Source organism: Homarus americanus, unplaced genomic scaffold (genome assembly GCF_018991925.1).
Source record: "Homarus americanus isolate GMGI-L3 unplaced genomic scaffold, GMGI_Hamer_2.0 scaffold49485, whole genome shotgun sequence".
Lineage (NCBI taxonomy): Eukaryota > Metazoa > Arthropoda > Malacostraca > Decapoda > Nephropidae > Homarus > Homarus americanus.
The window spans coordinates 1-16566 of record NW_024751438.1 but is presented as its reverse complement, the minus strand read 5'-3'; the positions used below and the strand labels follow the sequence as shown (position 1 = coordinate 16566).

At 39.5% G+C, this 16566-nt stretch overlaps 2 long non-coding RNA genes across 3 annotated transcripts; one reads left to right on the top strand and one right to left on the bottom strand.

The window, feature by feature from the left end:
• Positions 1 to 7777: 7777 nt before the first annotated feature.
• LOC121854656 lies at positions 7778 to 12876 on the top strand. Of its 2 annotated transcripts, none has more exons than XR_006086617.1 (4): positions 7778 to 8082; positions 8705 to 8788; positions 9036 to 9089; positions 12256 to 12876. It is a non-coding gene; the product is annotated as an uncharacterized LOC121854656 (long non-coding RNA). The 2 variants fall into 2 exon arrangements; XR_006086616.1 differs by having other exon boundaries at positions 7778 to 8091.
• Positions 10983 to 12319, bottom strand: LOC121854657. The gene is made up of 3 exons (XR_006086618.1): positions 12224 to 12319; positions 11595 to 11687; positions 10983 to 11044 (listed from the first exon to the last, which is right to left on the bottom strand). It is a non-coding gene; the product is annotated as an uncharacterized LOC121854657 (long non-coding RNA).
• Positions 12877 to 16566: the final 3690 nt, after the last annotated feature.

Here is a 16566-nt window from a genome sequence, read left to right as displayed (position 1 = left end):
GTATTTTTTTTCGCTCTTCTGTAAATACGAACATAAATCACTTGTAGTTGACAGGTCATGAAGGATGAGGGCAATTATGGGGTAAAACACAGTGAAGAACTGATAGCGTGACACTGAAATGATGTCTCTACGTGCTTTGTATGCACAGAAATTAACTATTTACTGTAAACAATCTGCCCCAAAATATGACGTGGCAGCCTGTGTTGTTGTCCGCTCTTAAACCTATAAACACTGACTCCGGTAATACTGTACTTAACTTGTCAATAAATGACAGAGCCTCACATTGGGGGTTTTATTACCATAAATATAGAATTGATTGACTTTTTCTTTTAGGCTTTACTATCCAGATTCATGAGTCTATTATCTCCACAAATCCCTTATTTATTTTTTTGTTTGGTTAAGTAGGATCTTAAACCTATTCTATGCACATTATAAATTGTGAGAATTATATTGTTGGAATCAAATCCCATAATAATGAGTTTAAATGCATTTCCAATTTCTTTTGAGTAGTATTGGTTAATGAGTGAAACTTATGTTCTTATATTTTATTTTCCCTCCGTAGTTATGACTTCTTGTTGGCGTTGCTGTTTATCAAATCGTAAATTATCTGCAAGACCCATTGTCAGATTTATAGCCGAGTGGGTGGGCCTGTTCAACGACCAAGAGGGCCAAGATTATTTATTAACGACTCTGCCATATATGACATTATTAGTTGTAATTTCTATAATGAAACCATTTGCATATAAAGCCAATTATACAACAGAACACAAACTTTATTTATGACAACTAATGAGTCAGCTCACAACATTTTATGTATACTATATATGAATTCATAAATTATTAAACTACACACACATATATGTAATGATAGTTTAAGTATATAACATAGACAGGAAAGAATTATATAAACTGAAGTACAGCAACGAACAACTGAATGTAAATTAATTTTTCTCAAATAACCAACAAGACAGTAATGAAAACTGATAATATTTATGAAAAAATTAACAACAGAGAAATAATGAGAAAATCTTCCTTCCATTAATAACGTCTATATACACAGTACTGTACTCATTATGTGATAGTGATAATTAACTCAATACAATTTAATTTTCCTGCTTTTTCCTCCAGGTTCAATTTCTTTGTAAGGTCTGCCCAAAATATTGTCATGACCAGCTTGCTTTTTCTACGGTGAGTCATTGAATGCCTATATTGTGTAAGCACGTGACAGTTGAGAAGGAGTGTTCACATATTGCAGTGCTTGTACCAAATGTGAGGGCAGCCGCATAAAGCTTGTGTATGTGAGTTAATCCATTTCAGAAAGGATATGATATCTTGAAATTTTCACCAATGTTTTTGAGAAACTGGGCAATAGAATTCTTCAATAAGTCACTTAGTAACATGACATTCACTTACCAGAAGAGACGACTCAGTGTCGACACCTATGAGTTTAGCCAATGGGACAAGATTTTCCGGAAGTAATAAACAAGTCTTGGATTCTGGCCAACGACTAGAAATGACTAAGTAATCTCATATTATGTTCACCAAACTCAGCATTGAGTTCACCAAGGCAGTTATCTAAAATGTTGTAGTACAGTTGATGATGTAAATCAGCTTCACTATCAAAACCATGAACATTAGAATGTCTTACAGTTGTTTTAGTCAGCTAAGTATTGGGGCAGTTTGTGTTATGCTTTTGCTTTTCCTGATGGTATTCTGTAAGGTCGTGATGATCAAGTTTTGATGAGATATTCTCTATGCCAGTGTTGTTCCAGATGTCTTTAACACTACTGACAAGAGATTCAATAAGGTGAATTCTTGTCATGAAGTCAGTCATGTGATTGTAAAAGCTGATCTGCTGGTCCAAGTGTCGGCAGAAATTCCTTCACACGGAGTGCAGTAAACATGAATTTTTCTGCATTTTATCTGTTTCAATAATCCAGTTGCCAAACTGCTGCATCACACTCATTTTCCTCACCTGTATCAAGTACATCCACCAACTGTTTGTGGTTAGCTATAATTGCTGACACAGTGGCCGGGTGACGTGACCACTGCTTGCTTTCCAATAGTATGCACTACTGTTAACCAAATGTAGCGGATGGTTAAAAGTTAATTCATTTTGTCACTTACAGTGACCAGTTTATTGTGCACCCCATACTTATCCTGTGAGCAGTAGCACAAAAGAATTACAGAGTTGAGGTCACAAGGGGTCTGGATAACTAACCCCAGTGGTCAGGACATTATGACATTGAATGTTACAGAGTATTTCAAATACATTGTTTGTTTTATTTTTGTACATCGAGGGTAACTTATTCACAACTGCCTGAGTACAACAGTGTGAGGCAATATGCCTGGCCACACACTTTGTTATTCGCATTTGCATGAGAAGTATTCAAGCATATTGTGTGTTTGGTTCTATAGATGGGAAATGATATAGCAACCGAGTTAAAAAAAGTGGATGCAGTCTTAATATATCGGCTATCTTGCCATTTAGAGATAAAGTGTTGTTCATTTCACACACAGTGTATTTGGACCTGTCCGTAAAAGGTTCTGTCTTCACACAGTCAAGGACGTGGTATTCCAGTTTGTGGTCATTTGTTTGATCACACACTTTGCATTTAGTTTTTTTTCACATCTGCTTGAGGGATATACTGCCAGAGGTACTTATATCCTTATCTTACTTTAGCAGTTCCATTATCTTGTGATCTAGTGATCTAGTTCCCTGCTCCATATACAATTATACATGTTTCACTTGATACTTTTCATCATGGTAAACACTGTATCGACTAATGCCTGTTTGCACTTGTCTGCTTGCATCAAATTCATCAATCTGTTCTTTCCTAGTAACAGTTTTAAGGGTTCTTTTTGACAGACCCAAATTGTGTTTAACAGTGTCTTTGTTAGACGCGAGTTTGGCGAGGGCATCAACTCTGTCATGTTCTTTGAGGCCTGTGTGAGAAGGGATCAACAACAGTTTGATCTTGACACCTCCATCAACAAGGTCCACATTTGTGTCTGGCTTCACAGACAAATGCGTGACAACTTAAGTTAAGAGCAAGCAGGATAGAGAGTCAGTGATGACGAGACTGTCGGTGATGGTGATTTAAATAAATGTAATGGCTGAAAGTATGGCAACTAATTCTGTTTGTAGAATGGATGCCCACTTGTTAATTCTAATTCCTTTCTCAGTTACATTTTCATTAGGTTGATCATAACCTAACATCTTCATTTGCACTGAAAAGTGAGATAAGTCTCCTACCATTGGTGTTAGTGGTGGGGTCTTTTTCTTCATCATATAGATTACAGCTCCTCCCCGACTTACGACCTCCGACCACCTGGACATTCGACCGCCTGGTGTCCAGAAGACACACATCTGTAGCACACATCTTCTGGGGCCTTGCATTTTTTGGGTGGGTGACTGTACCGCTGACACTTGAAGCATCTGGTCTGTCATGGCACGTAAGATCTCACTCAGACGTTGTCCCATCCCAGTGTGACCGTCTCTGGAAGTTTGTGGAAAAATCCAACTAGAGCCGAGGTGGATTTTCCGTCGGGTCTCTTAATTTCTCTCTTCGCGTCTATTTCTTCTTCTATGTGTTCTTTAATATCATTCTTGTTCATATGTTATACTTTGGCGTGGGAAATAGCTTCCCACACCTTAACGGGGCCGTCATCGATGACATTAAACGTTGCTAAGTTGTTTAGCCTGTCTCCAGTCACCGAAGTTGAGGGAGGCTGAGGACTGTGTGGCACTTCTAAGAAGTCAGCAATGACTGGGAGGCATAACCCTCTCACATAACCTCCAGTGTGACCAGCCAGGAACTCCTGGTTAAGTAGCCACTTCCTTTTTTATCATGACCCAGTTTGTCTCCAGCAAAGTAAAGGAATACAGATGTAAACCTTCCTTTTTTCTCTCCCTGGTGTTATCTCTATCAATACAGTACAGGCACCATCTACTTGTAGAGGTTTTCTATAAGTATATGCTGTTGTTTCTTCTCTAAAACACTGTCTGCTGTACTCGAGACTCCAGTATTGGTGGGACTGTGTTGGCTGATGCATGGCTGTGTGCTCATGATCACATTTGTAAATAACTGACGGTCTTAATTTATATGGAAACAAGACTTTTATCAACAAAGTCATTTCATAAGTTTTGAATATATTCTATCTCAATATGCTGTAAAAAAAATTGGAGAGTGAAAATGTTTTTATATTCCTGGGAACTGCCATAGAGCGGGTACCCCTACCAATGAGTTGTTCCAATGATCTAGATTGGAAACTTGATCCACCAGGACTGCCTTTGGGTCTGTTGGTATAAACACAAACTGCTCCAATACTTAACAGTGACTGAAACAACTGTAAGACATTCTAATGTTCATGGTTTTGATAGTGAAGCTGATTTACATCATCAACTGTACTACAATATTTTAGATAACTGCCTTGGTGAACTCAATGCTGAGTTTGGTGAGCATAATATGAGATTACTTAGTCATTTCTAGTCGTTGGCCAGAATCCAAGACTTGTTTATTACTTCCGGAAAATCTTGTCCCATTGGCTAAACTCATAGGTGTCGACACTGAGTCGTCTCTTCTGGTAAGTGAATGTCATGTTGCTAAGTGACTTATTGAAGAATTTTATTGCCCAGTTCTCAAAAACATTGGTGAAAATTTCAAGATATCATATCCTTTCTGAAATGGATTAACTCACATACACAAGCTTTCTGCGGCTGCCCTCACATTTGGTACAAGCACTGCAATATGTGAACACTCCTTCTCAACTGTCACATGCTTACACAATATAGGCATTCAATGACTCAAAGTAGAAAAAGTAAGCTGGTCTTGACTGTATTTTGGGCAGACCTTACACAGAAATTGAACTTGGAGGAAAAAGCAGGAAAATTAAATTGTACTGAGTTTATTATCACTATCACATAATGAGTACAGTACTGTGTATATGGACGTTATTAATGGAAGGAATATTTTCTCATTATCTCTCTGTTGTCATTTTTTCATAAACATCATCAGTTTTCATTATTGTCTTGTTGGTTATTTGAGAAAAAATAATTTACATTCAGTTATTCGTTGCTGTACTTCAGTTTATATAATTCTTTCCTGTCTATGTTATATACTTAAACTATCATTACATATATGTGTGTGTAGTTTAATAATTTATGAATTCATATACAGTATACATAAAATGTTGTGAGCTGACTCATTAGTTGTCATAAATAAAGTTAATGTTCTGTTGTATAATTGGTTTTATTTCCAAATGGTTTCATTATAGAAATTACAACTAATAATGTCATATATGGCAGAGTCGTTAATAAATAATCTTGGCCATCTTGGTCGTTGAACAGGCCCCCCCCTCGGCTATAAATCTGACAATGGGTCTTGCAGATAATTTACGATTTGATAAACAGCAACGCCAACAAGAAGTCATAACTAGGGAGGGAAAATAAAATATAAGAACATAAGTATCACTCATTAACCAATACTACTCAAAAGAAATTGGAAATGTAGTTAAACTCATTATTATGGGATTTGATTCCAACAATATAATTCTCATAATTTATAATGTGCATAGAATAGGTTTAAGATCCTACTTAACCAAACGAAAAAATAAATAAGGGATTTGTGGAGATAATAGACTCATGAATCTGGATAGTAAAGCCTAAAAGAAAAAAACACAATCAATTTTATATACCGGTATATGGTAATAAAACCACCAATGTGAGGGTCTGTCATTTATTGACAAGTTAAGTACAGTATTACCGGAGTCAGTGTTTATTGGTTTAAGAGCGGACAACAACACAGGCTGCCACGTCATATTTTTTGGTAGATTGTTTACAGTAAATAGTTAATTTCTCTGTGTCAAAGAGCGTGGAGACATCATTTTAGTGTCACATGATCAGTTCTTCACCGTGTTTTACCCCGTACTCTCCGTCATCTTCCATGTCCTGCCCATTACAGGTGATTTATGTTCATAGAGAAGAGATAAAAAAATACTGGTATTTATAATTAAAATAAAAAGTTGTGTTAATTTTTATTAGTTAATATGATATTATGTCATTTGTTGCCACCCAAAATTTTTTGATAATTTTATGGTTGCAATCAGTAGTTTTGATCATTCTAAAACACTTTTCTTCTATGGCATTTCTGTCACAAATTAAGTTCTGTATAAGTGAGATATTTTACATTTTAGTAGCTGGTTTGTTAACCAATCAGATCTTGGCATAGTCCATCTGTTAGGCTAGTATGGTTTAGATTAGGTTATATATTCTATACTGGTGCAATCAATACAGTATACTTATATACTAATGCAAATTAATTACATACACTGTACACTCTTGTCCTATATGTTCGTAGGAAATGTCAAATTTTCCCATAAAATCAAAACTTTTTAATTTATATATTTGTACCAAAAAATTGCAAACAATAGAATCAAATCTATATAAAATTTTACATCCATCAAGCATAATTTCAACTTCCAAATGCTTGGTGGTAACAAGTGAAATTTTACCATTAATACTACATCATCCACAGAACAACTGTGGATAATATGAATCAAATATAAACACAGTACTGTGGTACTAAGGGACTCCACCACCACTACCCAGTACAAGTTATGAAGGTGTTATTTGACTGTGCTGGCTGGCCAAATATCCAAAGGGTATTTGACCGTTAGCTGCGGAGATTGTCTATGATTTTAATGGGATTGTGGACAGGATGGCTGTGGGCATTATTACACTAGTCATTACATAATAACTTAAATGTTAAATGCTTAATCATTATCTCCCTTAATTATCTTGTGATACTCCAAGATGTCCCACTTCTCTTATGGACATATAATTGGGTTCGGTTAGATAAACATTTTTTAGTCTATACCTAAACTGTATCATAACTGTTAAACGTTGAGCTGTTGGTTTTCTTAATAAATAGATTTATAATTTAATCATGTTCTATCTTCCTTATCATTAATTTTACGTGTTCCTATCTCTACTTGGTCGATTGTTTAAAGTTATCAATAAAATAATATGTAGTATATTCTGGGGCCACAAGAACTTTGTTTTATTTTAGAACCCTTCAAAATATTATATTATATTTATAATTTGTTAGTCAAATTGAAACAAATTTATACAGTAAAACCATTCATAAATATATTGAATAATAATTACTCACATACAATAATATGATATATAACTGAGGGTCAAATAGTGCTATAAGCCGTGCCTACCTGTTGCTCCTGCCTGCAGACCAACACCCACACACACACAGCAAGTCTCTTACCTCCTCACAACTATTATAAGGCTCTCTCTCTCTTACACCACCATAATCCCTGCACACTTATCATTCATAGTAAAACACAAATGAGTCCTCACAATACAATATTACACCAATACAAACCAATTTTCTAAAGAATATTTTTCGATGCTGTGTTTGCATGGAGGAGGGCATGGCACACCACACCCTTCTTCCCAACCACACACTCTTCCTCCTAACCACTCCCTCTTCCTCCCATCCACACCCTCTTCCTCCCATGCACATCCTCTTCCCCCCATCCACATCCTCCCATCCACAAACACTACCTCCCATCCACACACCCAAAAGGTTGGGTGGATGGGAAGGGAGTTGGGATGGGTAGGTATGTGAGTTGGGTTGGAGGGGAGGTGGTGTAGGAGGAGGGTTGGGTGGGAGGGAGGGAGGGAGGGTGGGTGGGGTGTTTGGGAGGGAGTGTTGGGTATAAGGAAAGGTGTGAGAGAGGGTGAGTGTATGGATGGGAGTGAGGGTGTGTGTGGGAGGTCCTCCCATACACACACACCCTCACTCTCTCACACACCCAACCTCCCACCTTTAATGTGTGTGGATGGGACTAAGGTTTTCTCATTTCTTTCAGATTGTGCGCCTCCGAGGTGAACGTCTGACTGAAGTGAACGTGTGGCTGGTCGAGAACTCCTCCAAACAGGTAAAGTACTTATGACAATATATAATGTCTATATGCAAGTATTTATGAATGTTATGTTTTAAAGTTTTTTGTATTCCAGGTTTGTTTGTGTGGCTGACTGGACCTACTACAAGGTGCTTCTTGCAGGTAATAAAGGTAAAGTTTTTCAAGTTATAGTTGATAGCACTAACAGCACCGTAGTTAGACGTAGAATACACAGTAGTAACTCCGCCTTGTTCAGTCGAACATGCCGGTCCCAAGCCCGGATAAAGGAGGAGGGCTACTGCAGTGTTGTATCTACCATCGCCACCTAACAAACTTACATTATAAATTGTTCTGAATAAGGTAATGTGTTCTGTCAGCAACATAGAAAAAAATTACATATGTACTGTACATTGTGTACCATGTTTTTATATCTTTGTAGATAGGTAATACAAAATAAAGAATTGAATATACAGTATATTTTTTATTTTCATATGTATACACTACACATTTATTGCAATATACAATAACAGTCCAGAAGCTGATACAGAAATACAAAATATCCTTGGTCATATAGCCTGGTTTTATACCTGCACTATCTAGGTACATTATATATCAATTTACTGGCTATTCCTGCAGTCTTATGTTCTTAAACCTACATTACCAAATATTAGCACAGAAGAAAATCAGAGAAAACTTGTAATGATTGGCAACATCACTAGATATCTTTCTCCCGTGTCCCAAGAAATCACATTACAGTACCACTACCATTATTATTTCTCGGCAGATACATCAGTGATGGTGAGGCCGTCACATTACCAGCGGTTGTGGATTTCTCAATTCAACCTTTATATTGCAGACTCCACATAAGGTGAGTTTATTTCACTAGACCTTAAGGTTTTATAAAGTATCTTGTCAGGTTTTGGTCCTACACAAAATTTAGCTTTAGATAATAATGGAAGTCTTGTACTTTGTGAATAATTTTGGCCAGGCACAGTACAGATATATTTCTAAATTTATCCAAGTTACCAAGTCTTTAGGGGGTGGGGTGGAGGGGGGAGGGGGGTTCATAAGTTGTTTATTACAATTTTACAAGATTTTTTCTTCTATATTTTCAGGTAAAACACTTCCATTCAGCAATTGGTGTGCAGTGTCCAGATTGTCAACATTTAGTAAGTAAAATTCTTACTGTACTTTACTTTCATTTACTGTATATATACAATACTTTCAAATTAATAGTATGTATGCAATCAAAAATGTTCTTTATGGTCATGGCCGATGAATTTCAAAATGAACACGAGACGCCCGTTCTCTCGGTAAGGTTGTCAAAATCCTTTGTCAGAGGCGTCCATGACTTAAATGCATTATTTGTGCCATCTGTGGGTATCTAGTAGTTTTGATTACCTGTACCCAATAGGGCATCACATGGGCATTAGTTTGTAACAGTTGTACGTACAATGAATGGCACTTTGATGTCAATTGGTGATAATTATATGTAATTAATGTATATATCATGTTCTAAGTTACCCAGAAGCCATCATGTGGGTGTATCCAAGTTGATCACTTTAGTTCATGTTTCAGGTATAGTTTACAGTTCTACTGTACTTGTGGTTTATTTAGATCATTATCATTCAACTTCGGAATATGAAATGTAAAGTTTATTCAATATTTATTTATTTATTTATTTTGTTATACACAGACATTGTAGGAGTACAAACCATTACAAACACCTCCCAGTGCAAGTGCCTTTACCAGTGCAAGTGCCTCAACCAGTGCAAGTGCCTCTACCAGTGCAAGTGCATCTACCACTACAAACGCCTCTCCCGGTACAAACGCCTCCCCCGGTACAAACGCCTCCCCCGGTACAAACGCCTCCCCCGGTACAAACGCCTCCCCCGGTACAAACGCCTTCCCCGGTACAAACGCCATCCCTCAACAAGCCACCAGAGGCCTTCCCACACTGAACAACAATTACATATTACACTTAATTTTACAAACCACTAAGAGAAATGGATCCGTGCGAGATATTCAAACCTCTCACAATCCGTTTGATTGATGTCCGTGTATCTCGTTGTACACCTTGCTGATACTTCACCTGTGGACGAAAAATATACAGTATTTTAAAATGGAAATTTTTTGCAACCACAACAAAACTGACTACCATGATAGTTAATAATGCTACTGTGCATAATGTATCTTGCTATTTTTAATACTTTGTGTGGCTTTAATCAAGGTTCACTCCTACAGTCTTGAATGCATTAGTACAGTACTTTAAGTATTTTCTCAAGTTTTGCTAAATTATAAAAATATTTCCGTAATACTTAACTTTCACAGTACACTATTCTTACAGTAGTGTACAGAACACCAATTCTGTTCTTTCTTAGTAAGGTGGTAGTCCTCAAGGTGTGGGATGCTAGACAGTCGTGGTCACCTTGTTGTGTCTGGTCCATCTATCTTGTACACCAACCACCTGCAACATGATTATATTTGTTTTTAGATACTCTACATCTGAATTAATTAAGCTATTTTATATCACAACCAATACACAATATTGAGGTTAACTTGTACTGTATGTTCTTAAATGCACTATTTTAAGTAATATATCAAGTTTTGCTAAATTATATAAAAAAGGTTTCAGTAATACTTAACTTTTACATTACAGTACACTATTCTTACAGTAGTGTACAGAACACCAATTCTGTTCTTTCTTATTAAGGTGGTAGTCCTCAAGGTGTGGGATGCTAGACAGTCGTGGTCACCTTGTTGTGTCTGGTCCATCTATCTTGTACACCAACCACCTGCAACATGATTATATTTGTTTTTAGATACTCTACATCTGAATTAAGCTATTTTATATCACAACCAATACACAATACAGTATTGAGGTTAACTTGTACTGTATGTTCTTAAATGCACTATTTTAAGTAATATATCAAGTTTTGCTAAATTATATAAAAAAGGTTTCAGTAATACTTAACTTTTACATTACAGTACACTATTCTTACAGTAGTGTACAGAACACCAATTCTGTTCTTTCTTAGGAAGGTGGTAGTCCTCAAGGTGTGGGATGCTAGACAGTCGTGGTCACCTTGTTGTGTCTGGTCCATCTATCTTGTACACCAACCACCTGCAACATGATTTGGATTTAGATCAATCTTAATTAACCTTAATGTATTACTACCAATACACAACATTTACTCCAGAATTTCTTGGAATCTAAACTTGCATTCTTATATATATGATATATCCATACACTCAAACACCCTCCTATATCACCTTACGCAGGAGCATTGTCCTTCTCACTTTTGGCTGCAGCAGTCTTCATCTAGGCATCATCCCCCACATGCCTTCATAGTGCATGCTATTTTTTGCATCACATTTTTAACATGCACTCCATTCACCATTGCTTGAGCACACCACCATCCATGTATGAGCGCCCCCACTGTACGAGCGCCCGTCCACTATACGAGGCCCCCACCCCCACTGTACGAGGCACCCACCCCCACTGTACGAGGCGGCCCCCCCCCATTGTACGAGCGCCCCTGCACTGTACGAGCGCCCCTCCACCGCCCAATGCTCCTCCTTTCCAACCCTTCACACAAAGTAAGTCCCTCCTCTCGAGTCTTACTTCCAGTAGTTTTTGGGGATGGCCATACTAAGGTACACAAGTAATTTACCTAAGAAGGCTTAAGTAACATGCTGGGTGTTACATCTTGCTCAAGGTGTCGGTCACTTCCTCTACATTGGCATTCACGTACGTCAGCTGTCACCTGCAACATGTTTAAAGTTGTAATTTATGTACAATGAAGATTAAACATACAATTTCCATCTACCACCAGACTACATGTACTTATACTGTCCCCAATTGTTTATTTTAATACCTTATCTACAAAAGATCTTATTTTAAGTTGCATTAGTGTTTTAGTTTTCTTGATACCTCAACAACTAACATTTACCACAACAATAGTATAGCCAATCATAACAAGCCTTCATCACCAATACTGCTACACTACTAAATCTCTCCACACTGCTTCATACACAACAGTTTACCACTGTTCACTTACTGAATCCTCCCTCCCTTCCTCCCACCCCTCAAGCCCCCTTAGGTATTCCCCTTGACAACTTGGTCACATTTAGCTTGAATGAAAAACTTTACCAACACACCTGCTCACCCCATATGCCAATACACAAGCCATATTGTCCCCCCCACCCTAATTACAACAAGCCACACCCACACAATGTTTAATGATTTCACAAGTCCCACAAGCTTCCCTTGCCTAAATAAAACTCAGTAAGTTAACTTTACCTGTTCTGGCATTTTAAGTTATTTCTCCTTAGGTTCAGTATGATGTTACTTCTGGCCAGCTTAACCTGAGGAGAAAGTCAGTACAGTACACGATTAGACTTTGAAAAGGAAACTGCAAAGTACGCAAGCTATTGATTTTTAATAATTTAAACAAGTGAAATTTTTTTAGCTTAACTTTCTGAATTCATGATCAGTTAACTTGTGGCAAATTTTAAGTTACATTCTTTAATATATTTGTTATCCAATATATAAACTATATAATAGGTAACTTAATATTAATTTGGGTTAGTCTAGATTAGTTACATTTAATCTATGTTAGGCTGATTAGGTTAGTTAATTTGTTAGTTAAAACCCACCTACTAACAACCAGCTTTACTTACTATTTATCACATTACTACTACTAATGCTCACTAATACTGTAACTAATTGGCATTTAGTCCTGTACATTTTTATAGCACTTTATTAAGCTTTCCCAAATCTCTACAGCTAATCTTAATTTGACTCCCAGCTCAGTTTATCTAGACAGTCCACACAGCTCTCCAGAGCCCATTGTAAAATTGCAGTTTCGTCGAATATGCCCTCGTAGTTTAGAAATTCGTTTATCCTGTGTATTTTGGGTCGATTCAATGGAATTTGGCCTTTATTTCCAGGGGAAAGCACCCTCTTTAAAATTATATCCCCCCCCAAAAACAAAGCATGGAAATCTTCAAAACAACTTTCTGACATTCTTTGCTCCCTGGTTAAAATGGTGTTAGAAATACTCCAATAAGGAGATCTAAAGGTTGGGGATGGTTAAAAGTCAGGCGTGTACTGGCCGAAACTGCAATAATACCGAGCCCTCCAACACACACAAACACAGTCCTCCAATGCGCACACACACAGTCCTCCAACACACACACACACACAGTCCTCCAACACACAGTCCTCCAACACACACACACAGTCCTCCAACACACACACAGTCCCCTCCAACACACACACGTGGACCAACACACACACACACGGTCCTCAACACCTCACACACAGTCCTCCAACACACACAGTCCTCCTTTTTTGGTCCTCCAACACACACACACACAGTCCACACACAGTCATCCAACACACACACAGTCCTCCAACACACACACAGTCCTCCAACACACCCACACACACAGTCCTCCAACACACACACACAGTTCTCCAGAGCTCTACAACACACACAGTTCTCCAGAGCCCTCCAACACACACACACACACACACACACAGTCCTCCAGAGCCCTCCAACATTCACAGTCAGCCAGGTCCCACACACACACACCCTCCACTGCCCAGTGTAGGAGCACAGTGTTGAGTGGTTTATGGGCTGACCATAATAGCTAAGATAATATATAAGTAACTTAACTGATGAGGCTGAAGTAACATGCTGGGTGTTAAGTCTTGCTCAAGGTTCTGTCACTTCTCCATTGGCCTTCAGGTACACCAGCTGTCACCTGCAACATGCTTAAAGTTGTAATTTACGTAGAATGAAAATTAAACTTGCAACTTCCATCTACCACTACACCACGTGTACTCACTGTCCCCAACTGTTTACATAAACCATTACCTCCACACTAAAACTATAGCATTTTTAGATCTCATGGTGTTGTCCCGACCTCCGTAAAGTGTCATTAGTGCAATAACGAATGTAAGTGTCGTCAAGACCAACACATGTGGTAACTCCAACGAGAACCAGGCCAATAAGGTAAGAAATAAGGGATTCCAACATATGGTGACTGTTAGATTAGGTCCGGTTTATGTTTTTATAGGGGTTTTCTTTTTTTTTGCATTTTTCATTCGCTGAGCCAATATTTTTTTCGGGAAACGCCTCGCCAAAAAATTATATAAAAAAACGACCAATTTCCGACGGAAATGGAGGTCATAACCGATCTAAACACAAATACGCTAAAAATATTTTGTTTTACTTTCTAATTGTTGTGTGCACATACAAATGGACCTTTTTACACCAGGAGACAACCAAGGAACCTCCAGGTTACGTTACGTTACGTTGTTAGGTTAGTTAAGGTGCTTTTTGGTTGTTGACCAATGGGTTTTTCCGATTGTAAAATCCATGGTTGTCCACTTAATAAAATTACCAGGAACCTTAATGTTCCGGGATTTAATATATACTGTATTCTGAAACGTCTCGCCCTATAAGCCCGCCCCGCCTCGCCCCTCCCGGCTCCCCTTGCCCGTCCCACCCTGGCTCCCCGTCTGGCTCCCCCGTCTGCCCCAATCTGGCTCCCTGCTCCGCCCCACCTGGCTCCCTGCCCGCCCCACCCGGCTCCCCCTGCCCGCCCTCTGCCCCGGCCCGGCTGCCTGCCTGCCTGCCCTCACCTCACCTTGCCCGGCTCCCTCCCTGCCTGCCCTGCCTGGCTCCCTACCTGAAGGCCTCACCAAGCCCGGCTCCCCACCCTCACCAAGACCCGTCTGGCTCCCCACTCCTCGCCTCGGCCCAGATAGCCTCCCTCCTCCCTCCCTCCCTCCTCAGCCCGTCTCTGCCTGGTTCTCACCCAGCCTCAACACCAAGCCCGGGCTTCCCACCTCACCACCTTGCCTGGCTCCCTGGGATTTCTGCCCCTGCCCAGACAGCTCCGCCCGCCCTCGTCTGGCTCCCACTGCTCCCGCCCAGATAGCCCCCTCCCTCCCTCCTCCCTCCCTCCCTCCCCTCGTCTCTGCCTGGCTCCCCACCTGCCTCACCAAGCTCCGGCTCCCCACTCCGCCCACCCCACCTTTGTCTTGCCTGGCTCCCCACTCCCACCCTCACTGCCTGCCCGGCTCCCCATCTGCCTGCCCGGCTCCCTCCCCTGCTCCAAATCCTGCCTGGCTTCCACTCCTGTCCTGCCCAGACCGGCCTGCTCCTCTCCCCCCCTCCCTCGTCTGGCTCCCCGTCTGCCCTCACCCCGCCCCTGCCTCACCCAAGCCAGGCTCCTTTACCTGTCTTCACCCTGCCCGGCTCTCACCCGCCTCGCCTGACAGGAACCCGTAATAAATTGTTTCAACTCCCAGAAATCGTAGCTAAAGAGTAAGCAAAGAACTAGCCAGTAAAAATACATCTTAATTCCGCAAAAAATACTTCTATTTGTGTTAAATCTAGTGAATGCGGCGCAGTTGTCAATGGTGAATACAGTGGTGGTGATGAACTGCGCAGTTGTTGAGTTATGACCACCCGGCTCCCCCATAAGTGTGTTGGGCTTCGAAGCAAGAAATAAAAAATAAATAAAACGGTAATCTAACCCAATCTGGTCATTGTACTCACTTACTGGTTAATTATTACCTAAATACTGATGAACGGTTTACGCTCGTTACTCACTACCGGCTCATAGTTTAGGCTCGTTTGTCATGACTCATTTGGCGGTATATTTGCCTAAAACATTAAGAAATTACTGGTTAGACGTTAGAGAGCCACTTAATATAATACTAATGTATTTGTTTAAGCTGCACAGTAGGTACCATGGGCCTTAGAGCCCAGTGAAACTTGGGGATACGACCCTATGAACTGCAACAACCGGCCGGCAAGTTTTGGACTTAAATCAGCATTTATTACGCCATAATTAAGTATATTAAACACTACCCAAAAGAATAACCATTTCTCTTGGCCATTTTGACTGTAGGCAGTCGGGCAAAAAATGTACACGTATATAAAGGAGACTAGAGGAGCGGCGCTTACCTGCCTGTCAGCTGCAGTCAGTGAGTGGCGAGTGGTCGGTGAGGAAAGGGACGAAGGCCAGTTAGTCGAGGCCTTATATGTCAAGGTTCACAGTGACGTCACGAAGCTTCACTGAACCATTTTTTTGCTTCATTGAAGCATTTGAAGCTTCGAACTTGTATATACGTTAAAATACGTAAAAACGTCAAATTTGTGGCCCGATTTCACTTTTCATTAACTTTAAGGGAATAATACAACGAAAACAGTGTCCCAGAAGGAAAAGAAAAGCAAAAACAAAGCGAAACGGCTCTATGAGCGGCAGTTTTTGGAGTAACTATTATATTCAATCACAGAAAACGGAGCAGATATATTTAATCACAGAAAACGGAGCAGGAGTAACTATTATATTTAATCACAAAACGGAGGGGTAACTATTATATTTAATCACAAAATGGAGGGGTAACTATTATATTTAATCACAAAATGGAGGGGTAACTATTATATTTAATCACACAAAACGGAGCAGGAGTAACTATTATATTTAATCAGTGTTCAGTCGCAGCCAATATATTAAATATTGACCTCATAGATAATTTTTATAATTTTTCTATTCAGCTTGTTTATATGTTGAGAGTCTCGGTCTGTCCTTCACTGCCGCCAACAGTAGTGAAGTAGTTGG